Source organism: Vipera berus, assembly GCF_964194415.1.
Source record: "Vipera berus genome assembly, chromosome: 1".
Lineage (NCBI taxonomy): Eukaryota > Metazoa > Chordata > Lepidosauria > Squamata > Viperidae > Vipera > Vipera berus.
The window spans coordinates 129,187,663-129,213,431 of record NC_138202.1 but is presented as its reverse complement, the minus strand read 5'-3'; the positions used below and the strand labels follow the sequence as shown (position 1 = coordinate 129,213,431).

At 44.8% G+C, this 25,769-nt stretch overlaps 1 protein-coding gene across 1 annotated transcript in view; it reads right to left on the bottom strand.

Moving 5' to 3' along the window:
• GLI2 (GLI family zinc finger 2) overlaps positions 1-9,357 on the bottom strand; it is a gene marked incomplete at its 3' end in the record, with an annotated part of 274,691 nt that extends 265,334 nt beyond the window's left edge. Inside the window, exon 1 of the mRNA XM_081340777.1 lies at positions 8,985-9,357. The remainder of the gene's footprint in view (positions 1-8,984) is intronic.
• Between the last annotated feature and the right edge of the window lie 16,412 nt (positions 9,358-25,769).

The following is a 25,769-nucleotide window of genomic DNA, read 5'->3' as shown; positions in this document are numbered from 1 at the left end:
CAAACTGTAGTGAAGATACTCAAGAAAATCATTACCATTCAGAGCCACTAACAGCTATTAAATCTCAATCAATTCAACTTAACACAAGTGTACTTCAGGGCCCTTTCCACATGCAGCTCAGAAGCTCCTGCCTGACTTATTGTATTGTCCTCTAGTCACAAAAGGGCCCTTGCTAAGGATGCCTCTGAAAAAGAATCTTAAATCTTATGGACCTGATGTTCTTTTAACAGATCTCTCCTTAATCAACAGATCCCACATACCCTTTCTCTACCAATGCATAAAAAAATGGGAGAGAGCTCTATTATAACCTCAGCAAGTCAGTATGAAGCAAGAAAAATATATATGAACATTACCATAATGAAGAAGTTTTCCTTTCACCTCTTGGAGACAGGAGGAAGGTGAGGAATATTTAATTTGGAAAAAAGGTAAAGGCAGTCCTCAACTTATGACTGCAATTGGGACCGAAACTTTTGTTGCTAAGTGACAAAGTCATTAAGTCAGTAGAGCCCAGTTTTGCAAACTTTTTTGCTCCAGTTATAAAGTGAATCACACAACCATTACATGAATCTGGTTTTCCCCAGTGACCTTGCTTGATGGAAGCCAGCTGGGAAGGTCACAAATGATGATTATGTGAACACAGGGCATTGGAACAGTTGTAAATACATGGCGGTTGCCAAACATCTGAATTTTGATCACGGATGCTACAAGAGTTCTAAGTGCGACAATCAGTCGACCCTTTTTTCAATTCCAGCATAAATAAATGGTTGCAATTTGACAACTCCCTGTATACCTCATTCCTTTTCAGCACAGAGAGCTCGATTCTGATGCTGGGTCTGTTGCTATTGCTCATTTCAAATCCTCTTGGTTTCAATGAAGACTGAATGTGCAATGGAACTGCATCCAGGGTCTATGCCAGGGGTGGGGAACCTTGGTTCTTTTATGACTTGTGGACTTCAACTCCCAGAATTCCTGAGCCAGCATAAAAGAACCAAGGTTCCCCACCCGGCTATGCCTATAATATTCCAGATAGTTACCACCCTATAATGTGGCCAAACGCAGGCCCACCATCAACTGGATAATGGCTCCAAGCCTTGTTCCCTGCTCTGTATTCAGTAAGTAAATGGATGGAACATGGGAAGGTCACTTCATGAAACAATCTAAATGTTAAGCAAAATGGGTTTCAAATTGGCCAGCACTTGGACGGATGACTGGCTGACCAGCCTTCTTAAGTAGCCTTGAACTTTAGAAATAAACCATCCAAGCAACTGATCTCCAAGTCCCATGATTTTGGTGTGCCACAACTAAGCACCACACTCTGAAGATTCTGTCAGCTTTCCCCAATCGGGTGACTGAAAGAGCACTCTGTTTTGTTTTGGGGGTTTTTAGGCAGATATGCTGTGCTTTTTTGAGAATTCTGCCTGCTGTGGGACCAGTCTGTTTGGAGGACCCCAAGCTGCAGAAGACTGACTTACAAGTTTGTGGTGTGTCAAACAAATGCATGAGGTAGCCAAAGTTCCTGACTACAACTCTGAATGAAGACCCATTTCAAACAGATACATGACGGAGGTAGATAATTATTTGATGGGGGAACTATTCAAATATTCATTCTGATAGAAATAAAAATGGGCCTTGGCATTCAGAGGAAAACTGTCTTATACAAAGACTGTTAGGTTGCACCTACAGGGGCACTCTGATACCTACCTGTAAAATCTAAGGATGTACATTCCTTTACTGACATATAATGGCCTACTCTCTTTTCTTTCTACCTGGCTTGTTTACTATCTTTGGGTGTGAGACAACCAGAAAATACTAAGATAGTGCACTAGTCTGAGAAGCTGAAAAAAATGTTCAAGAAGATGATGGCCAGTACAGCTGCATGAACTTGTCGGCATTGTCACCAGAAAACAACTAAAAGGACACTTTTTTTACTTCTGATTTGGTGAATGTTGTATACACTGGAACTTCTCTGACTAATATCAGTTATCTGTGATATCTGTTTTCAGAATTCCATTTAATGGACCTGCAAGAGATTAATCCAGAAATTTCAGCAAAGAGAACACATACCTCTTTTTCTTTTCTGAGTACTGTATCTGGCGAGTCACACTCATCCAAAATTTTCCTTAACTTCCTCAGAGAATTTTTTAAAATATCAAGCAAACAAACTTCATGCTGCCTTAGACATATCCTTTCATGTATCTCCAGAAAATGATAATTGAGGATAAGCTATTTCTTGATTGCATTTTCAGCTAATAGGCAGCCTTACATTTCCATTTTTTTAAAAAAAGAATAAAACTATTGTTACAATCATGTTAAAGACTTGATGGCATGTGAATGTAAAAATCCCATACAAATGCTGCGGATAGGGTGTAAGAAATAGGCAGCAAACGTGACCATCACCATCCACCAGGTTGCTATAAGCGTGTGTGTGTGTGTGTGCGCACGCACACGTGCACGCGCACACACACACACACACACACAACATGCATCCATTTTCATAATTCATCAGCTTTCTTTAGGATAGTCAGCAAATTTGGCTGAGAATAATAACAATTTAACAAGCAGCCACAAGTTATTGGGGATCAAGTAAAAGATTTTGTTTGTAACGTACTTTGTCCTACAAAGATATCCACAGACCAATGAGAAAATGTGGTTATTTGAGAGACATTATCTGAAGCTAATAGAAGATAAGCATCTTACATGTGCTAAATTCAGTTTTCCACTATCCTGCCAGACAGGCACACAAAAGAAATAAAACAGGAGACTTAAGAATAACTACTGTTCAGTGTCTTAGAAATCAAATATGACTGAATCATAAAGAGGGAACAGTTCAAATGATTCCCCCCCTGCCCGCCCCCCCTGACATAAGTTGCTTGAAAGAAAACCTAGAAGCATAATTGGTCTGGAAGCCCCATTTAATTACAGGGTTCGAGTCCAACCGGGAGGAAAGGAACTGCATTTCAACCGCACCACCTGAGATCATCCAGATACTGAAACTATTTGCAAGTTGACAAAAACATTTGCATCATAAAACACGCCAAGGCAGCAGCCAGGCAAGGCAGATGTGGAATGTGCAAAGATCAGGGCACTAAAACAATTGGGGCTGTAAATAAGAATGGGTAATCAGCAATCATTGCAACTCAGGTTTAAATGCCAGGCAATTAATGGGCTTCGTTCAACTGAAAGGAAATACTTTATCATAAGCTACCCTGTGAGCAGCCAAGAGCCTTGCATCTGACCCTCACAAAGGTATGAAAAGGAAGAGAAAAGCATTTATAATTGGGCTTTCTGTCCAGTCGCACACATTACACAAACTTTCTCCCTCTGAACCGTTAGAAGGCACAGCTGTTTCCTGCACTTTCTACTGTATGTCTTACAGTAGAGAGACAATGCAAGAGGGGGTTTCTCCGGGGCTAAAAGGTGGGAAGGGGCACTGAAGGGGAATGCAGAATTCAACTTAGTGCTAAAAGTTCCTTTGATTTCACTGTTGTTTTTGGTTCATTAAATTTTCCACAGATTTGCAGAGAAGAAAACATGATCAATAAACCCTGACAAAAGCGAACGTGTGAAAAAGGCTAGAGAAAGGCAAAGGGGAGATAAAAGGGAGATCCTGATTTCAGAGCCAGATGACCAGAGCTTTGGGCTGCTGAAGAATTTGAATAGGCCATCATTTCTTTACAGCTTTTCACTTTCTTTCTCCTCCTGACTGTTGGAACTCTTCAGTCAATACAATAGTAAATGCACTAAAACTGGTTTTCTTATGCTAATGGATGGGATCGGGCACTCAGAGTTAAAACACACTTCCCACCAATGTGTGTTCTTTTTTTTTCTCCTCTTTTTTTTAAAAAAAAATACATTAACCTATTCAAGTTAACCCAAAACTTCAGAGCCTGCTTAAAGCTTAACCTCCCCCCATGCACAAAATTAATGTGGGTTCTGTTCCCACCTACTCTTTTTAGCAGCAAAGAGGGAGAAAAAGTCTTCAATCAGGGTAAGGTTTCTTTTAAAAGCCTTTCAAGATGAGAGAAATGAAGACTGAAAAGGAAGAAACAGAAAATCAGCATCTAGAATTTTAGCCTGTCTTATTTCATTCAACACTGAATAACAGTAATAATAATAACAAGAACAACAATACTTTGTAATTTGTTTAAAAGGGAAACTCTATTCTGTGTTTCTATAAATCTTCTGTGAGTTCTGGCCCTGTTACTCTGGATAACCAAGGTAACCAAAATCTAAATTTCATAAACATTCTTCAGGGTTTAAATAAATGGTTTTACTCAGTTGTGCCTCCATAAAACTCCTGGATAAAATATATAATCTTCAAGTACAATACTGAGAGTCATTGCTGTTGCTACCCTATCCTTAGAGTGACTCACTTTGTGGAATATTCCAAATTACTTATCTCCTTCTGCATTTTATTTTTAAGTGCAAGTATCACATAGTAAGTATCCAGTAAGTAGATACAACTATGATAAAATTTAGCCATTTTTAAATAAGAATATTGTCGTCGTTTTGTCATTGTGTGTTAAAGAAGTAATTGACCCTACAGGGTTTACCTTCAAAATGTTAACAAATAAAGTCCAATTCTTTTCCGTAATCACCCTAATGTTGAGTATATGTCAAACACTTTTCAAGCAAATTAGCACAAAGCAATCTACTTCATTCACAAAAATTCAGATAGCCGAACCGCAGCTTACAAGCAAACATTCACAGCCCCAGTAAGTGTCAGAGAAGGCTTGAAGCCATAATTAGATAATAACCACATTTTAAAAGAAGGGGCATTCAAAATAAGCTCTTTTTTTAACCTACTACTTCAAAAATCTTTTGGTAAGATGGTGAAGTGTACTCACTCTAAGGAAAGCAATGGTTGGGTATTTGCTACACAAATACACAGAGAGAGTTTTGGAAAGCTGCTTGCTTGCATTTGCTTTCTTTGCTAATCTGTCCTGGAAACTCTGTTGTGAACAAGGCACTTCTGAGAATACAAAAAGCTTGAAGGATTTGTGTATCTTTCAGGACACAGTGCAAACAACTGGCTTACAGTAGGCCACCAGAAGTTTAGCGAGCAAGCTTAGCAACATTTATTCAGCTTCTATAAATGGTTTGGGGGTCTCTAGAAAAGACTTCTCTGGTAGAAGGAGTTGCCCCTTAAAAAGTATATGTTCCAGGCTCTTTTCCTCAAAAGCCAAGATATTTATTTATGTGCTAAATAAAACTGAAAACTCTTTGATATGTTAATCTGATTAAGGAGGTTTTGTAATTAACTGTCACCTCCAGACTCCTCCCTTGTCCTATAACTCTAGAGGAGCCACTACAGCAAGTTATACCCCAATCAAGTAATTTAAAAATAAAAGTGCATTACATTTTGCATAGATGTATTTCTTTAAATGCAATGTAATGATTGTCCATGTAGTCAACAAAGTTTTTACCTTATGGGAAAGTAAATAGGAATGAGTGCTAAAGTGGCCAACTCATTCGCATTTGCTCAGAATGCAATAAGAGGTTAAGATCAACAGATGATACTTCAGGGGAAAAAAACTGCATATAGACTAGCAATGTTAGATGTATCATGCATCAATTAATCACCCTAACCTAAAAAAAACCTAACAGGAGAAAAGAGAAAAACAACCAAAAGAAATGGCCTGAATATTTCGCCTTATTTCTTGAATGAACATAACTGCATTGCAAACATCACTTATACGTACTGAGATACCTCCATCCATATCTCCTCCTTGATGTTAAGAAAGAAGGATATTAAAAGGAAGCTAGAACTCATATTCATGGAAACATATTTTCTTTTGCAGAGCAGTTAACATTTCTGGGCATTTCAAAGTGATACATTTAAGTCTACAAGAGGATTCAGGATCAAATTACTCTTTCACCACACCCGCATTTTCAAGATTATCTCTTTTGGAAAAGCACACCACAGAATGAAAAAAGCCACTACAGAGAAAACAGTGATTATCAGACAGAAGAAACAGTTCTATCTTCTAAAAATTATGGGCAGCCTTTAGAAAGATTACACTTATATAGTTTCTGCAATTTTCTTGGCATGATTTTTGGAAAGTTGCCTTACATTTAATTGTCCCACAAAAAGTTCCACTGAGAGTAATTTGCTTGAGAGACAGCATGAGAGAAAAGACCATACTGGATGAGATATCATACTGTATCTGTCATTTATTTTGAGGGCAAGTCAAAGGCAGGTGTCACCACTTCCTAGCACACAGGGTAAAATGGAACTTTAAAAACCACAGGAACACACACAAACATAGAGTAGACATTGGTGTGTGAACTATGTGCAATAAACATTTGCAGCTAGGAAAACCTCTGATATCTGTAAAAATTTCTTTTCCAAGTGAAGGAAAATAACTTGCTTTGCTTTACACACACACACAAATGTAAGTAAATTTGCTTTACCTTCAGCCTGGTAAAGCTTAAATCACTTAAATCTAAGGGAACTAGAACAAACAGATGAGATCCATGCAGCTTTGTAAGAAATCAGTTTTTCCCCTTTCTGTATATTTTGGATTTTATCGTTTATTTACTCTATCCTTTTGGCACAAGGTCCAAGGGACATGCCAATACAATATTTGTTTAAATGCTATTTTATGCAGCAGGCAAGAGACACGTTTACTTTCGAATTCTTGGCCATCCCCTGAGACCCAATTCCACACAAAAAATAAGAGAGTGATTTTTACAACTGCTCTTTTTAATGGTAGCAGTCAATAGAACATGAACTTCAAAACCCAGAGCTGCAAAAGTGTACCCAGACACAGTATTTTAGAAACTGTATAAAATAAAATAAACCAACATAAATTAAGTGTATTAAGAATTTAAAAGACAAAACATCATAGATTTCAATCTATGCTGGGGATTCATTTCTCTATCCTTTAATAAATGTACTCCCAAAGTTTTCCTGAACTCAGTTGGTTTAATTATGTTAAACACATTCTGAATTGTTACCATGTTGCTGTTAGAAAGAAACGCTCATTTGGGAAAAAAATGCTGAACTTACTGATGAGTAAACTTACATACAATCAGTGATGACGGGTAGAATATTGTTGGCATATATACTATGCATAGAGAAAGTTAGACTTCCCATTCAAGTGCATAAAGATCTTCCCACTTCTTAAACTCTGGTTGTTTTTATTTTCTCTGTTATGTAGCTTATTAGTTTTGTGGCCTTTATGATGAAAGGTGGCCAATGGTGTTAAAAAGTTGTTTTCATTGCCTGTCCTATGTGTAGATGAGATAAATTTAATGAGAAACTAAACTCTTACGTTGCCAGTTGTTCCTGGCTTAAACCAATCCAAAACTTCTCAGCATCTCCTCACACAACTTTACAACCCCACAGCTGCCTCCAAACCTCAACTCCCTAGAGAAGGAAAGGTACCAGAGGCCCCTGGCTATTATTCACCATATTCTTTTACGGAGTGCTGACCGCTAAGAGTTTGCAATCTCGGCCGACTTCTAGTTAAATGAAGCCCAAGCCTAACAGCGCCTCGAGCAACTCTTGAAGGCAAAAAGTCTGCAGTTCTGCCGGGACATTTCTAACAGGGAAACCCCAGCAAATGATGGAAATCGAGTGCGGGTGAGTTTGGCGGCGAGACGAAGATACTGGAGTTAATAAGGCATCCCTGACGAACTGAGCTCCTTCTCTTTGCAATTGTTTTCAGCCCTGAGGTGGAAGAGAGAGAATCCCCTTTGCTCTTCAAACCCTTTAATAGGATTGGCGCCCAGTTCGCTCCACGCCGCTCCCCGACACACGCGGATCAAGTTGCAGAGGTGCATGGTTGAAATTCCTTCGCAAATATGCTTGCTGAAAGATCGCTTCGGGGACCGGGGAAGGATGGGGTGGCGGGAAGGGGGGAGAAAACATCGTGGCTGGGAGGCGAATGCGCGAACTTAACTCGCATCCAGAGGTCTCTGTCTGTCTGTCTGTCTCTCCCCACCCCCCCACCCCCCTCAACCCCCACTTCCCAACCCACACCCAGGAAATAAGCCTACAGGAACTTCGGCCACGTTCTGTCTCTGGAAAGATACAAAAATAAACCTTGCGTTGCAAAGGAGCGACTGTCAGGCTGTTACATCACAGCGCCACGAGGTTGCCGCCTTAGATCGCCGCACGCACAGAGAAGCATCCCAGCAGCAGCAGCAGCAGCAGCACAGTCACACAGGCACGCACGCATCCTACAACTCGGTCCAAAGTGTCCGCAAAATAGTCCCCGGGCACTACCGAAGACGCTTTTGCAGGCAAGGTACGGGACGACACACCACCACCACCACCACCCCACCTCCACCAACGCAGCGTCCGCTTTGAATCCTTGCAAAATTGGGCAAACGTGGAGAGGGGAGCAGACTGAGCCCAATCGAGCTCCGGACCAGCAGACTCTCTACCTGAGAGGGGGGGGGAGTTTCAAGGCGACCTACCCGCGAAGACCTCTCCCCACTCCCCCGCCCCACTGTAGAAGGCCGGCGGGACAGGAGGTCGGTCTCTCCCTTCGCTCGGCTTCACCTTACGGCCGGATCGGGCCTAGCCAATTCCACCCACCCACCCACCCACCCACCCACCCTTCTGTCCCACTCGCCCCGGGCTAGGTCGCTCTCTTCGGTTGCAGCGGGGCAGCCGGGGCGCGGCCGCTAAGTTTGGGATCCGCTTCTTTCTCCCCTCTCTCCGTCCTGGCAACCGCGCTGCAACCTTTCCTTGCTGGGGGGGGGGGACCTCCTTGCCCCAACTTTTTTTCCCCTTCTTTTCTCCTATGGCCCGTCACACCCACCCGAGAGGAAGAAGAGGAGGAGGAGGAGGAGGCGGGAAAAATGCGTGTTTCTCCCTCGTCCCTGATCTCTCTGGAGGGAGCGGAGAAATCGCCGCTCGTTTGAAGCCGCGTCCCCTCCAGGCCCTCCCCAGGAGAATTCCCAGACGCCGCGATGGGGAGGGAGGGGGGAGAGAGAGGGGGGAAAAAAAGTCACGGGAGCCGCGACTTTACCCTCGGAGAAGTTTTCACGCGGCCAGCGGCTGTTCCGGCTCCAGAGCAGGGCGGCCAGCCCAGCTCCCCATCGTCCGCTTCAGGGGCGCGGAAGAACGAGTGGGCTTCGCTGACCGGGCTTCCTTTTCGTGCTCCGTCGCTCTGCCCCCCCTTTGAAAGAAAGGCGAAGTCTTCGCTGCTGCTGCTGCCGCCGCTGCCGCCGCCGCCAGCCCTTCCCGACCCTCGCGCGGATTCTTTCCCCTTCTCTCTCTCCCGCTCCGAGGCTCATTGATGATCGCCCGGGGGGGGAGAGGATAAGGGGGCCGGGAGAGTTTAAAAAAGTGTCGAGCGCCCCTGCTGCTGGCGTATTTCTGCCTTTCTGCCATCCATCATCTCCGCGTAGGACATCAATACGCGCAGCTGGGGGGGGGAATTAAGGCAGACGGGGAGGAGGAGGAGGAGGAGAGAGAGAGAGCTCTGCTCTCGCCCACCGCCAATTGAGGAAAGTTCAAAAAAGAAAAGGGGGGCGGGCGGGCGAACCGAAGGGGAGGAGAAAAGAAACTCTCTTTTTCTCTCTCTCTCTCCCAACTTTGGAAACCCAGTTGGGGTTTGGTTAACTCAAGTCAGATGATCTCCGGAACCCAAATCCATTGACTGATCTGTTTTCATTCTAATCCGCGGCGGGTGCTCCTCCTCCTCCTCCTCTCCTCCTCCTCCTCCTCCTCCTCCTCCTCCTCCTCCTCCCCGCCCTGAAGTCAACTGCACCATTAGCTCTTCCAGAGAGGCCGGCCTTCTTCGCATACCGGAGGGGAAAGGAGGTGCCGCCAGTGGCGGGGCGGCGGGGGAGGGAGGGAGGGAGAGGCGGAAAAAGGAGCCGGCGCAGCGGGAATTAAGCAGCTCAAATTGCGCTTCGAAGAACAAGAAGATTCTCCACGGAAGCTGCTCGCTCTCTCTCTCTCTCTCTCTTTCTCTCTCTCTCTCTCTCTCTCTCTTTTTCTCGTACGCGCGGGCGCGCGCAAACTTTGGCCAAAGCGCAGGTCACGTGGTCAGCCGGGCGAGCGAAATAATGTTCCTGAGTTGGAAGCCCCCCCGAGAAGTTCTTTGGGACGTGCTTAGGTTCCCATCTCCCGATTCTCACCTTTTTTTTTTTGCTTGCGTGGCTGGGGAGAGAGTGGCCGTGATTGGGATATATGATATCTTGGTGGCCACTTCTTTTCTTAAAGAGTTGCCTTGGTTGATGCCCTCCTCAGAGTCTGGTGTGCCTTTTATTTTGGCCGGCGTGCAAGAGGGAAAGAATTTAATGGGAGGAATTAATAGGAAAAGTTGACACTCAAAACTTTCACCTACAGATCAAAAAATTGTCTTCCCCGTAGCAGATGTTTCAGTCTTGTCAACTGCCATGGGTCCAAATGCAGTTGACAATGTGTCAAGTTAATAAGTACAAATACATCAATCAATATAGATTTCTGTCTCATTATACAATTGAATTATTAATATTTAAATCAGTTGACTTAACAATAAGTAGATTATCCTGTTCCTTGTCAGTCTAGGGTCAAGCCAGGGCACATCATTGAAGCAGCATTGGTCGCACTTGTCAGTGACCTTTGGAGGGTTTCTTGATGGAGGTGAAGCAACCGTTTGGGCCCTCCTGGACTTCTCTGAAGCTGGTTGGTAGAAGAGGACTGGTTGAACCCTAGGCCATTGCAATGTGGGGTACCTCAAGGCCTCTCTTTTAACTTCTACAACATGAAACCATCCAGTATGGGGTCTGGTATCAACCTATGATACCCAATGATATCTCTCCATCCCTAGCCAGAGAAGCCATGGGGTGGCAGTGCTGGCTAAGTGCCTGGAAGCTGTAAGAATCTGGATGGGCAGGAACCTGCTTTGACTCAACCTTGGCAAGAGGAGTGCTGTGGGCTTTTGCCTCCCCCCCCCCCCCGCACCCCCACCAGCCAGGGCAATAGTCCTCTGGATACACTTGCGCTCTGTGTGTGTGTGTGTGTGTGTGTGTGTGTGTTGCATGAGTCATACGAAGGACTGAAAATATCTACAGACCCCTCACATTCTGGACATAAACTGTTTCAACTCCTCCTCTTGGGACGCCCTTAAAGGTACATAATCTAGAGATCCAGCTTAGACTTAAGCCTGCTATTCAAGGAGCTGGTGGCAACCATCTCTAAGGGAGAGGCTTTCTACACATTTGTCTGGCATGCCAGTTGCAACTCTTTCCTGGACCAGGAGGTCTTGCTCATATCACTTATGGCTTGATCTCCTCCTGTTTGGATTACTGCAGTGAACTCTACCTGGGGCTGCTCTTAAAGTCTACTCAGAAGCCACAACTGATCCAGAGTGCAGCCAAGTGTGCAATGATAGGTGCCCCTAGGTTTACCTTCTATCTGCACTGCCTTCTAGTTTCCTTCTGGGTATAATTCAAGGTGCTGGGTATTACCTTTAAACCCCTATATGGCACAGGGCCAGGTTATCTATAGGATCATCTTTCTCTAAGAACATCTATCCCTCCCAAATTAGATAGGATGGACATGATCCTAGTCCCTTCCCTTACACATTGCCACCTTACGGGAGCTAGGAAGCATTCCAGCAGCCCCTAGATCAGTAGGCCTCTACCCTCTTCTGAAAAGCACTGAAGATTTGGCTTTTCCCCCAAGCTAGTATAGGCTAAGATGACTGCATGTCAACAACTTAACTTGGTGTGAGTTTTTTTCTTTTTAATGTTTCTGGTTTTAATAAGGTTTTTATGTTGTTTTATTATTGATAATGCTTGAGTTTACTTAAGGTAAAGGTAAAGGTTCCCACGCACATGTGTGCTAGTCGTTTCCAACTCTAGGGGCCGGTGCTCATCTCCGTTTCAAAGCCAAAGAGCCAGCGCTTGTCCGAGGACGTCTCTGTGGTCATGTGGCTGGCATGACTAGACGCCAAAGGCGCACGGAACACTGTTACCTTCCCACCGTAGTGGTCCCTATTTTTCTACTTGCATTTTTACGTGCTTTCGAACTGCTAGGTTGGCAGAAGCTGGGATGAGTAACAGGCACTCACTCTGTTACATGGCACTTGGGATTCAACCCGCCAAACTGCTGACCTTCTGATCGACAAGCTCAGCGTCCTAACCCACTGAGCCACCGCATCCCTGAGTTTACTTAGATTATATCTAATACATGGGCAATTAGCACAGGTGCCCCTAAGGGCTCTCTCCATGACTACATCTCTAGGGATCCCTTTGTTAAAGTACTGAAGTTATGATACAACAGTCATTGGTCTCATTTGAGATGGTGAGTCTGATATAGACAGGAGGTTGAACAACAAGCCCTGTAGTGTAGCCGGAATCATCTGGAGCTGAACATGCTTAATGTAGAGATGAGAGTGGATTTTAGGAGGAGCCCTTCTATTTTATCACCTCTTACTATATTTGACAGCACAGCATCAGCAGTAGAATCCTTCAAGTTTGGGGGTTCTTTAATCTTCCAGGATTTGAAATGGACACCTAACAGAATCATCATTAAAAAGGCACAACAACGTATGTTCTTCTTGAGTCATCTCAGGAAGTTCAGACTGCTGTTAATACAGTCTCTACAGGAGGAATTACTGAGTCTGTCATTTGTACTTCTATAACTGTGGTTTGGAATAGCAACCGAACAGGACAGGTATGGACTCCAACAGATAGTTAGACTGCAGAAAAAAACAATTGCAACCAACCTGCCTTCCACAGAAGACCTGTGTGTTGCATGAGTCATATGGAGAGCTGAAAAAAAATCTACAGACCCCTCACATCCTGGACAGAAACTGTTTCAACTCCTCCCCTTGAGACACCACTAGACACAGGGACAGTTTCTTCACTCAAGCCATCACTTTGCTGAACACCTAATGTTCACAGTACTGCCTAATGTCTATGTACATTTACCCATATTGTATGCCTGTAACATTATTATCCTTCTTATCTTCTTTACTGCCCCCTCTTGTTAGTATTATTGTGATGGTGATGATTACTCTGTTGCTTTGCATGTACACTGAGAGCATCTGCACAGGAAACAAATTCCTTGTGTGTCTAATCACGCTTGGCCAAATAAAGCTGTCCTGTCCTGTCCTATCCTATCCTATCCTGTCCTGTCCTGTCCTGTCCTGTCCTGTCCTATCCTATCCTATCCTATCCTATCCTATCCTATCCTATCCTATCCTATCCTATCCTATCCTATTCCTTTAGTTCTTGATTCAGAACTGCCCAGAGTTTGATATAAAATAGGCAGCTAAATAAATGTTTTAAATAATTAAATAATGCCAAGCAGGATTGGATCCCATTAGGATTTGGTTGGAAGAAGATCAGGAAATCCTAAGGCTGCAGCTAGATTGGGAAGCTGGAAACACATCCTGAAAGAAGGCAATGGCAAAACCCTTTTCTGTGATTGCCAGGAAACATTCCCAACAAAAGCAAGTCTTCACCATTACTAAACAGAGGAAACAATGTGAAATTAAACATCTCCGTTAGTATGTGCTATCCAAGTATCTCAATAATTCTTCATTGGGGCTTTCCATGGTGCAGTGCTTGCCCAAAGATAGAAAAGTAAGGGAAGTTCTTCACACTGTTACATAACTGATGGAGGGTTGGTGTCCTTCCAACTATTGAGCATTGCTTTCTTCTGTCATCACTGCTTTCCCCTGAAACAGTGTTCTGGCTTGACTGTTTATATAACCAAAAACCAGCTCATGTGGCAGCCAATTTAAGAATACCGAAGCCGTGTGATGGCCAAACACGTAAGCTGATTCATCACTCTTAGATGAAAAGGGGAAACAGTAAGAAAGTACAATTACTGCAACTGACATAAACATTAGATTAACCTTTTCTTCTAGATCCATTGGCCTCCAACTTCTCATTTCTCAAAAAGGATGGGCTTCGACAACTTCTCCCATAAGCTTGCTGAAATCCTGGAATATATAATAAAAACCATGCTACAGTTGGAAAAATTGTGGAGAATGTATGAAAGGAGAAGGCTGCTCTGAGGGATGTCCAAACAGGCTAACCTTGTTTGGAAATATAGATATGATTAACCAATGTAGAAATGGCCAAGCAGTGCACATGCATTTGTTACCAGCATGTTCAATTGTTCCAGCATAAACCTCTGTAAAATTTTATGCATCTGTATCTGCTTACTTAGGTAGGGTTCTAGGCTGAGATTCAAATGTGGACCAAGACATTATAAATCTTGAAGAGTATATTCCAAATAGATATGTGAATGTATAGAATTATTTGGAAGTATGATGGGGAATCAAAAAACTAAACTGTAAATTCTAGTACACGATTGTGCCTCATCAGTGCCACATGCCTGACTTCATCTGAATCCATCCAAAGATGAATGACTAGGCATACATATTTCTTCTACCCCTTAGTCACCTCATTTGAATTGGGGTGCAATACAGAGTCATTGTATGATCAAACCAGCCTCCAAATATCTGAGATTAAATGAAAGGTCATGAGCTTTCAAGCAAGTTAAAGACCCCAAGATGTCTTATTTTAGAACTTTATTTAGTTATTTAATATTATTTGAAGACTGCCCCAATCCTTATGAATTCTGGGCAGTGAACTACAGAGCACCAAGTTAAAAAAATGATGTAAGACTCTAGAAAGAGTGCAGGGAAGCGCAACAAAGATGATCAGGAGACTGGAGGCTAAAACATATAAAGAATGGTTGCTGGAACTGGGTATGTCTAGTTTTATGTCTATGGTGATTCTCAGTCATCCAGTTATGGTTGTCCCAAAGGTGCTTTCTTCCAGAGGCAACTGGACTTTCTTGTGTTTCTCTTGAAGATGTTTTGCTTCTCATTGCCAGAAAAAAGCACCTTTGGGTATGTCTAGTTCAGGGGTAGGCAACCTTGGCTCTTTTATGATTTGTGGACTTCAACACTCAGAATTCCTGAGTCAGCATGGCTGGTTCAGGAATTCTGGGTATTGAAGTCCACAAGTCATGAAAAAGCCAAGGTTCCCTACCCCTGGTCTAGTTTAATAAAGAGAAGGATGAGGGGTGACATGATAGCAGTGTTCCAATATATCAGTAGTTGCCACAAAGAGGGAGTCAAGCTATTCTCCAAAGCACCTGAAGGCAAGACAAGAAGCAACAGATGGAAACTAATCAAAGAGAGAAGCAACCTAGAACTAAGGAGAAATTTCCTGACAGTTAGAACAATTAATCAATGGAACAACCTGCCTCCAGAAGTTGTGAATGCTCCAATACTGGATGTCTTTAAGAAGAGACTGGACAGCCATTTGTCTGAAATAGTGTAGGGTTTCCTGCCTAAGCAGAGGGTGAGACTAGAAGACCTCCAAGGTCCCTTCCAACTCTGTTATTTTATTCTACTCTACTCTACTCTACTCTACTCTGTTTCATCAATTTCATGCAGATATTGAACAACATAGGAGAAACTGAGCTCTTGACACCCCACAATGGAGTACCCGTGGTCTTGAGCACTTCCTCCTGGATCATAATTAGTAGAAGAACCACCATAGAATAGTATCAGTTTTTCAGGTTGGGCCAGGTCAGGAATCACACTGTATAAAACCTGACAAAGATTCTCTCTCCACTCTCTTATACCAAAGAAAATCAAGGTTGATTTTTCCTTTCTCAATCCCTCCTGCCTTCCAGGGCTAATCTCATGTTTACCTAATGACTGTCGAATTCCTTCTTCAGTGCTATCTCTGCATTTGTCTACGTATGGTGTCCCAAGTCCCAACTGCCTCATGTAATCCGGAAGGATACAATGATTATATATTAGAGAGGTGTAACAGGACCAAGAAGAACACATGCCTCTTGTCTAGGTCCCAACAAAGATAATCCATTGGAGCAAAAGTGTCATTTCTCTCCCATGACTGGAAAAGCTGGACCCTGGGCAAAAGTTATCAAAGCAGCTAGATCCAGAGAAGACTTCTTCAAGATAGGCAACATTAATAATATAGTAGTAGCAACAGCACTTACACTTATACACCATCACATAATGCTTTACAGCACTCTCTGAGTGGTTTATAATGTCAGTATATTTTCCCCAACAATCTGGATCCTCATTTTACTGTCCTCAGATCAACTTCCAGGCTGTGGGCAGAGTTTGCCTGCAATACTGCACTTTAACCACTGCGCCAACAGGATTTTACCCTTCTCTCTTCTGACAAAGAAATATTGACTATCTCCTGGATCCACTCTTGCCCCACTTATACATCCAAAGGAGCCAGGAAATACCTCAAACCCATAGACGGCAGAAACCAACCTACAAAGATGTCCATCTCCTACCTCAATTCCATAATCTCTGAAAAGCCTCAGATTAAAACATAAAATATCTCATTCACCACAGTGGACTATGCTCAACCGGTGTCTACCCCAGCCACTTTAGTGACAAAGAAACCCACAGATTCATCTGTTGTACCCAGAGGTGGTGTGTTTCCCTAAAAGTATCAGGCCATTTTGAACAATATGGAAAAGAATTGATACTTTGCTGTTTTTAATACCACTATGGAGATTAATCATGTATTCTTGCCAGGGCTTAGTCGTGCCCACTTCTGGTGTTTTGCTACCATTACAATATTTCCCTCAGCAACATAGTAATCCAAGGAGCTCCTTGGGTCAATGACTAAGTAGAGGCCTCACAGAAAACATGACATTCAGCGCTCTGCTTACTTTTAAATGTAAGTGCTGTAGCCATTTCATAATAAATATCTATTACGTTTTGTTCTAGATGCTTTGATGAATCATCAAGTTGCAGGCCACATAAGTGTTGCATACATTTTTTATTTAAAATGGCTGTTGATAGTCATTCCCTCCCATGGTTTGTTGTGCTGCTGTGAATGAGGCAGGGATATTACTTTTACCTAGCTATAAAGTTAAATTGTAATTTATAACTGGGAGAATGAGCAGAGGAGTGTTTAAATATGTTTTGTTATCATGTTGAAAATAGTAATTTTAAATTACTATTGGGAGAAGATGGGTTACAGGAATTGGGTATGTCTAGTTTAATGAAGAGAAGGGTGAGGGGTGACATGATAGCAGTGTTCCAATATCTCAGGGGCTGCCACAAAGAAGAGGAAGTCAAACTATTTTCCAAAGTACCTGAAAGCAAGACAAGAAGCAATGGATAGAAACTAATCAAGGAGAGAAGCAACCTAGAACTAAGGAGAAATTTACTGACACTTAAGAACAATCAGTGAACAACCTGCCTCCAGGTGGTCCAACACTAGAAGCTTTTAAAAAGAGACTGGACAGACATTTGTCTGAAATGGTATAGGGCAGGGGTGTCAAACTGCCGGCCCACGGGCTTCACACATCATGTGTCACGAGGTAACCACGCCCACCCCATTGCCGGCAGTGGGGAAAAAGTTCCGATATGTCGTGCAACGTCACGTGACATCGCAAGTTTGACATGTCTGGTATAAGGTTTCCTGCCTGAGCAGGGGGTTGGACTAGAAGTCCTTCTAAGTCTGTTATTCTGAAATTAAAGCTAATTTTCAGTATTGGTTATTTGAACAAGCAGCATTAGGAACCTTGTTTTACAGGTAGTCTTTGACTTAAAGACATAATGCTTGATTTTATGACCCATTTTTACAACTGCTTTTGTGGTGGTCATTAAGCAAGAATGACAGTCATAAAGCAGCCACCACAGTCATTATGGAGACACTGTGGTTAAGTGAACCAATATTTTGCTATGGGCATAGTTTTGCCGAAAACCAGAAGTGCTGGTTTTCGGCAATACCATTGTAAAATGGGTTCATGTGATTGCAGGATGCTGCAAATGGCTGTAAATTTGGCCATATTGCCAACTGCCTGAAATTCAGTCATTTGAATGGAAGGGGCAACTGTCTTAACATTGAATCCAGGTCATAACTAGACTCCAGGGTGGATCTACTGTAACTTCAAATAGTCGCTGGCTGTAAATCAGGGCTACCTTGTATACTGTGTCATTCAGTCAATCCATACATAAGGTGAGCAAAGAAGCAACAGAAAGGGAAATCGGAATAGATGAAAAAAAGTAAGGATTACATTCTGTAATTTAGACTTGCACTGTATCATCTTTACAGTTTGTTTTGAAAGGAGGAAACTACAGATGGAATGTCTGAATTTATATGAGCGGACAATAATTTCAGATTATTGACCTTTTGCTTGTGGCTGAAAGCTGTAAAAATGTATTTGTTTAAATTGGCCATCCTAGGACATTGATAAGTACCTTCTAGCCTAAACAACCTCATATTAATTCAGTTTTGTTATTATTATTATTATTATTATTATTATTATTATTATTATTATTATTATTATTATTATTATTATTATTATTATTATTATTATTAATTTTATTTGTATACCGCCCTTCTCCTGAAGGACTCAGGGCGGTGAACAGGGCAAACATATTAAAGTACAAAAATACAAAAATTAAGAAAGAATTAAACAAAATGCCCAAGTTATAACAATAGGTTAAAATACATTTAAAACAACAATAAAATCTAAACCCATCCCCCATCAGGCCAGGCCGGCTTGTTCGAACAAATAAGTCTTCAGATCGCGTCGGAAGGAGCGAAGGTCGGGCGCCATCCGGAGCTCAACCGGCAACCGATTCCATAAATCCGGGGCACCCACAGAGAAGGACCTCCCCCTGGGGGCCACCAGACGACATTCTCTGACCGGTGGCACCCTGAGGAGGCCCTCTCTGTGGGAACGCACAGGGCGGAGGGAAGTTGACGCCGGCAGCAGGTGATCCCTAAGGTACTCCGGACCCATGCCATGTAGGGCCTTGAAAACCATTACCAGTACCTTGAATCTCACCCGGAAGACAACTGGGAGCCAATGCAGCTCACGGAGCAGAGGTGTAACATGGGAGTATCGGGAGACTCCCAACACAACTCTCGCGGCTGCATTCTGTACCAGTTGGAGCCTCCGAGTGGTCCTCAAGGGCAGCCCCATGTAGAGAGCGTTGCAGTAGTCCAAACGAGAGGTCACGAGTGCATGAGTGACTGTACGCAAGGCATCCCGGTCTAGATAGGGCCGCAACTGGCGCACCAGGCGAACCTGGGCGAAGGCCCCCCTAGTCACAGCTCCTATATGATCTTCTAAGGAGAGCTGTGAATCTAGAAGGACCCCCAAGTTTCGAGCCCTATCTACGGGGGGTGATAGCTCACCCCCCATAGAAAGAGATGGAATATTCTGAATATCCTGAGATGCTGGCACGCACAGCCACTCAGTCTTGTCAGGGTTGAGTCGAAGCCTGTTCCTCCCCATCCAGACCCGAACCGCTTCCAGGCAACGGGACATCACGTCGAGGGCATCACTGGGGTGGTTTGGGGTCGAAATAAAAAGCTGGGTATCATCAGCATACTGATGATACCCAACTCAAAAACCACGAATGATCTCACCCAGCGGTTTCATGTAGATGTTGAACAGGAGAGGCTAGAGGACCGACCCCTGAGGAACTCCACAAGCGAGAGGCCTCAAGGTCGACCTCTGCCCCCCTGCCAACACCGACTGCGAACGTCCCAGGAGATAGGAGGAGAACCACTGAAAAACTGTGCCTCCCACTCCCAATCCCCTGAGACGCCGCAGCAGGATACCATGGTCGATGGTATCGAAAGCCACTGAGAGGTCTAATAGGACTAGGACAGAGGAATATCCCCTGTCCCGGGCCCTCCAGAGATCATTCACCAGAGCGACCAATGCCGTCTCCGTGCTGTACCCGGGTCTTAAACCCGATTGGTACGGGTCTAGATAATCCGCTTCATCCAGAACCAGAGGGAGCTGATGCGCCACCACACTCTCAACAACCTTCGCAAGAAAGCGGAGGTTGGAGACCGGACGAAAGTTATTTAACACAGCTGGGTCCAAGGCAGGCTTCTTGAGGAGAGGTCTCACCACCGCCTCCTTCAAGACGGCGGGGAAACTACCCTCACTCAAAGAAGCAGATATAACCTCCTGGAACCAGCCTCGTGTCCCCTCCCGAGCCGCATAAACCAGCCAGGAAGGGCACGGGTCCAATAAACATGTGGTGGAGCTCAACCTCCCCATAATCCTGTCCACTTCCTCCGGAGTCACAGGATCAAACCCCTCCCAGATAACATCGACAAGACCACCTGTGTCCTGATCGTCAGACTCTGCCCAGTCGGAGTCCAAACCGGTCCGAATCCGAGCGATTTTGTCCGACAGATGTTGACTAAACTCCTCGGCACGACCCTGCAAGGGTTCCTCCCTCACCTCCTGATTAAGGAGGGAGCGGGTCACCCTAAACAGGGCGGCCGAGCGGTTATCTGCGGATGCGATAAGGGTAGCGAAGTGATTAGACCTCGCCGCCCTTATCGCTGTGAGATAAGACCTAATATAGGTTCTTAGTCGCAATCAGTCGGATTCGGATTGGCTGGATCTCCAACAGCTCTCTAGGCCCCGTCTCCGACGCTTCATCTCCCAGAGCTCCACGGAAAACCATGGAGCCCGCTGGGATCTGCACCAGGTCAGGGGCCGCAAGGGTACAACTCGGTCACGTGCCTCCGTGGCAGCCCTTTCCCAGGCTTCCACTAAGGCATCCGCTGAGTTGTGAGCAAAGGGGGCAGGTGTGGACCCCAGCACTGCCTGGAACCTCTCAGGGTCCATTAAGCGCCTGGGGCGGAACCATCTAGTTGGTTCCACACACCCACGGCGGGGAGTGGCAAAACGGAAGACCAGCCGCAGGAGATGATGATCGGTCCATGACAGGGGCATAACAATTGGGGAGCCCCCACCAAGATCATCCAGATAGAAAAACCAAGTCAAGGGTGTGGCCTCCCACATGAGTCGGTCCATGAATTACTTGCGTCAGGTCCATGGCCGTCATGGAAGCCATGAACTCCCGAGCTAACTCAGATGATCCTCCCAGGGATGGTAGATTGAAGTCACCCAAAACTATAAATTTGGGGAACTCAATCACCAACCCCGAGAGGATGTCGAGAAGCTCAGGCAGGGCTGCTGCTGCGCGACTAGGCGAAAGGTACACCAGCATCAAGCCCAACTGCGCCCTAGGACCATATTTCAGGAGGAGAGACTCACACCCGACTATCTGGAGAACGGTGGCCTCCTGCGGACACAAGGTCTCCCTCATAACTACCGCCACTCCCCCGCCCCTACCCTGAGCCCGAGGCTGGTGTAGCACCCGGAAACCTGGTGGGCAAAGATCAACCAGAGGGATACCACCCTCTGGGCCCAGCCAAGTCTCCGTGATGCAAGCTAGGTCCGCATGCTCACCCTCAACCAGATCCCAGATGAGAGGAGCCTTATTAACAACGGACCTGGTGTTCAAGTACACCAGCCGGAGCTCAGGTGGCTGCACATCCTCACTCCCGGGACCTCGGGGCGAAAGCAGAGGGTCGGAGCACCTCACCGCTTGTAAATAGCGGAGATGCTCTCCCGGATGTCGATACGGCCCTCTGTTCGTACACCTGCTGCCATTCCCTAACGTTGTGGGAATAGGTAATCCCACGACCCGCTCCAGAGCTCCGGAGGCAACCGACCCCCGCTCCCCCCCTACGCGATTGATCCCGGAGCTGGCCTGAACAACGGTTGATGGACTACCCCCCATTTCCAAACAACCACGAAAGATTCCCACCCCCCTCCCTAACCCCACAAAAAATTTAACTAAAAAACTAACCAGGGGCCTCTTATTAAATTTATACCGGAGGCCCCTGCCCCTGCCCAGCCATCTCTCAGGGTCCCAACAATCGGGCCCTTCATCAAGATTAGAAGTGGAAAGAAAGGCGGGTCGCACCCAGGAAGGGGGGCACCCCTGAGGGCGAACAAGTCTGTGCTAGTGTAACAAAGGTGAGGCATAATTGTCCGAGCAAGTCCAGGGGAAGGCAGTCCCATAATTAATTAGTCAGGAGGATCTAAGACAGAGGGTAAGTGGGTGTCCAGACCATCAACCCAGCTCCACTGCCACTCAAGCTGGGTGAACCCCCAGAACAGGCCAACCACCATCCTCTCACGACGGTCACAGCTCTGATCCCGGGGGTGGTCTGGAGTACACACCCAGGGTAGGGCATACCCCATAGATCTCTCACCTCTAGGGGACAGCAGATTTAAGTCTAGGCCACTCTCTCACCGTGGCTTTATACCCGGGTCCCTCTGAATCCTTTGGGGGCACAGCAGACAAGAGAGTTAGGCAGCTGTTCATCCAAGGCAAAAAGCCTGATAGGTCATAAGGTAGCAAAATCCTGGCTGCTAATGATCTTCTCCGTGGGAGGAGAGGGTCAGGCAATAAGAGGGTCAGGCAATAAGTGGGCAAACGGGAAGAAACCAAAATCCCCGCCGATCTTCCGCTAGGCCGCAAATTCCATTCCACCGGTCTCCCAGGGTATGAGCGACATAGAAATAGTCTGTATAACCTAACCGTCCGCGACACAGACCGACCACACTCCGCCACTGGGCTGCAGGTCTCCACGTCTGAGCGGCCACAGCACTCCAGCTCACCTCCACACCAGCCGCTCCAGACGCCGCCGCAATTCCTCCGCCGCTCCACCATTCCAGGCGTTGTTCCCAGCCGCAACTCCATGGGCCCCAAACATCAACTGGTTGGGGCCTTCCAGAGCGCCGCCTTTCAGGGCGCGGCTCCTCCGGGCCTTCTAGACTCTTCCAGGCCCCGCTGGGCTCAGATCGGCACTGCTAAGCTAATAATAGGTGCCACACAGAGCCCAGAGCACAGCTCTTCCGGGCTCCTCCGGTCTGGCCAAACTCTGCTGGGCTTCACCGGGCTTCACTGGGCTTCACCGGCTCACCCGAAGCCCCTCCGAGGGCCGCCGAGGCCACTGAGGACACCTGAGGATTATGCTGCTTTTGTACGTTTATATGTGGTTACATCCAAGCCCTTTATTGCTTTTAAGCCGTTTTATGCCTCTTTGAAAGGCTAGACAATAGTTGCATTCAGTATATGAACAAACAAAATGAAAATGAATTAAATATAAATATGAAAATAAGAAGAATTAAAGCTTCAGCATCATGTTAATTATTTGTTCATTCATTCATTGCATGTATAGTACATATATAACTTTTTGAGAGAGAGAGAGTTGTAGGAAGTAAAATTAGGGTTTCTCTTTATTTTATTTCAGAAATCTGAGTGACTTTATCTTGTAGTCAACCTGTATTCAGGTAAAGTTGGGGTTTGCTCAGTTCAATTCAACAGTTTAAGGACCGCACAACCAATGAAATTTTAACTCATCCCTTAAAAAGGATCAGAATGAAACTAATCTGATCTCCTGGCTGCTGTCATAGATAAACTCCATTAGTTAAAGAGATAGAAAGGAAGGCATTTTACAAGAGCAACCTTCTCATATGAGCCATCTTTTGACTTTCTTGACTCTTCACTACTAGATCTACAAACAAACAAATTGGATCAGTATGACAATAATACTGTCACTTAGAAAAGGATTTGCTCCACATACAGTATTTTGCACCAGTTGCAGTTTCTGAACGATCTCAAAATCCTTATTAGGAACATTGGAGTACTCTAATTGGGCAGATCTGTGTTCTTTAGGATGGGACACACCTGATTCATTGCTATATGTGATGATCACAGCTGCTCCCTGACCATCCTTTCCCATGCCACAAACCTGATTCTTTAAAGTAGCCCTCAGATACTCAAGGCTCACCCCAACAACCACTTTGTCCTGGCTCTGGGATGTCCTTCTTATATTTTTATGGAAGGCACATCCTCACAGCACAGATTCCATCTACATGGCAATCCATTGCAGACTAGAGGCAAATTAAAGTGATCCACCAGGAGAGTGATGCTTTCCATTGGAAAATAGAAGAAAGCCTGCTATGAAAACTTTCTTAGTTGCTGGAGACGGAACCTGAGGCAGATTGACAAATTGAAGAGCTCTGATTGGGTCACTGCAGGTCCTTCCTCTCTACTCCAGCTCCAGTGCATGGCTATTACTGCTTTAGTGCCAGAGGTTTGTACTTTGCCTGGTGACCAAATTTTTCTCTTTTCTCTTTCACTCAGAAAAACATTGACCTTGTGAAATACCCCTTTGCAGCCTACTGTCACCTTCCTCTATGCTAATAACAGAATAACCGACTTGGAAGGTCCAACCCCATGCTCAGGCAGGAGATCCTATACCATTTCAGACAAGTGGCTATCCAGTCTCTTCTTAAAGCCTCCAGTGAAGGAGCACCCACAACCTCTGGAGACAAGTAGCTCCATTGGTTAATTCTTCTCACTGTTAGGAAAGTTCTCATTCTAGGTTGTTTCTTTCCTTGATTAGTTTCCGTCCATTTTTTTTTTGGTCTTGCCTTCTTGTGCTTTGGAAAATAGGTTGACACCCCCCTCCCCCTCTTCTTTGTGGAACACTGATATCATGTCATAGTCCTTCTTTTCACTAGACATACCCAATTCCTGCCACCACTCTTCATGTGTTTTAGCCTCCAGCCTTCTAATCATTTTTTTGCTCTTTTCTGCACTCTTCCCAGAGCATCAACATCTTTTTTATAACATGGGGAGCAACACTGGATGAGGTATTCTAAGTGTGGTCTCAGCCTCTTTTTCCTTATCCACCTCATTCATCTCCTGCCTGCCTGTCCCCTCTCCCTATCATCAGGCAGCTGGATCAAGTGAAGTTCAGAGAAGGGGGACCATTCATCTCTGCTCCTCTCTCTGTCATTGCCCTTTCTTTCTCTCTGCCCTTGCTGGAGAGCACAACTGTCAATCCCAAAAGCAACAGCTGCAGTTTACTGCCGTTCTTGGAAGGATCCCTGCTTGGCCCAGGTGCAGCCATGACCTGCTGCTGCTGATGATGATGATTGTGGTGGTGGTGACCACAATGATGATGATGGAGCCAGCTGTGGTGCTCTCCAGAGAACATGGAGATACAGAAAGGGAAGGGACAGTGAACAGATCAGGGAAAGTAAAAGAGCTTCACTTGTCCTGGCTGGGAGACAGAGGCAGACAGCAATAAAGGAAGACCGATTAATTACCACTCTGTTGTAGGGCAGCAAATCTACCAGCCTTGTTGTTATGTAGTAAGAGGACTACTGTGATGGCGGTGGCTCTTATTCAACAGAGTCTCCTCCTATCTCAAGAACATGAAGGTTGTACATCACCAGGGATGTGTGAATGGAGACTTAGGGTCCTGCAGATTTGTCTACTCCTCCCATTGTGGTACAATTTGCATTCTCTTGCCCTCATGGCACAAGCTTTACTTCCAATGGGTAACACATCTATCTACCAGTCAGGGATTACTGTGTCTTCTCTTGGGAACTGACAGTCATTTACTAAATCCAGGGAGTGGTTAGGTGTTCCTGCAGAAGAGCACTTAATATTTTGGGAGGTGAAGCACTGCAACTGTCCCTTGAGGCCACATTTTCCAAAGTAGTGGAACTGATTTTACTTTAATTTACATTTAATTAAACTTAAACAGAATGAGTATGATTAATTTCCAGTCATAAATTTAATAATTTCCTCCTTTTATTACAATAAAAATTAGAATTTGGAAAGAACTTTGGGGGTTTGGGAGGCTGCAACCAAAGCTTGTCTGGGGGAATGGAGGTTTGCGTAAGTCTTTCAGACTACATTTATAGACTTTTGTTCTAGACCTTTCCTGGCAATTTCTAATAGGGAAATTGACCTACTAATGGGTGTTGGTCCCTGGATTCTAGATAACATATCTCAGGAATATCTTGATATTTAGAAGTTTGGGGATAAATGGTTGAACAATAATCCTTCAACATCATCTTTTGCCAAGGAGAACTGAACCATCATAAACACCGTAACCAATTACTCCTTCAAACATTGAACTAGACAAATGTTCCAGAA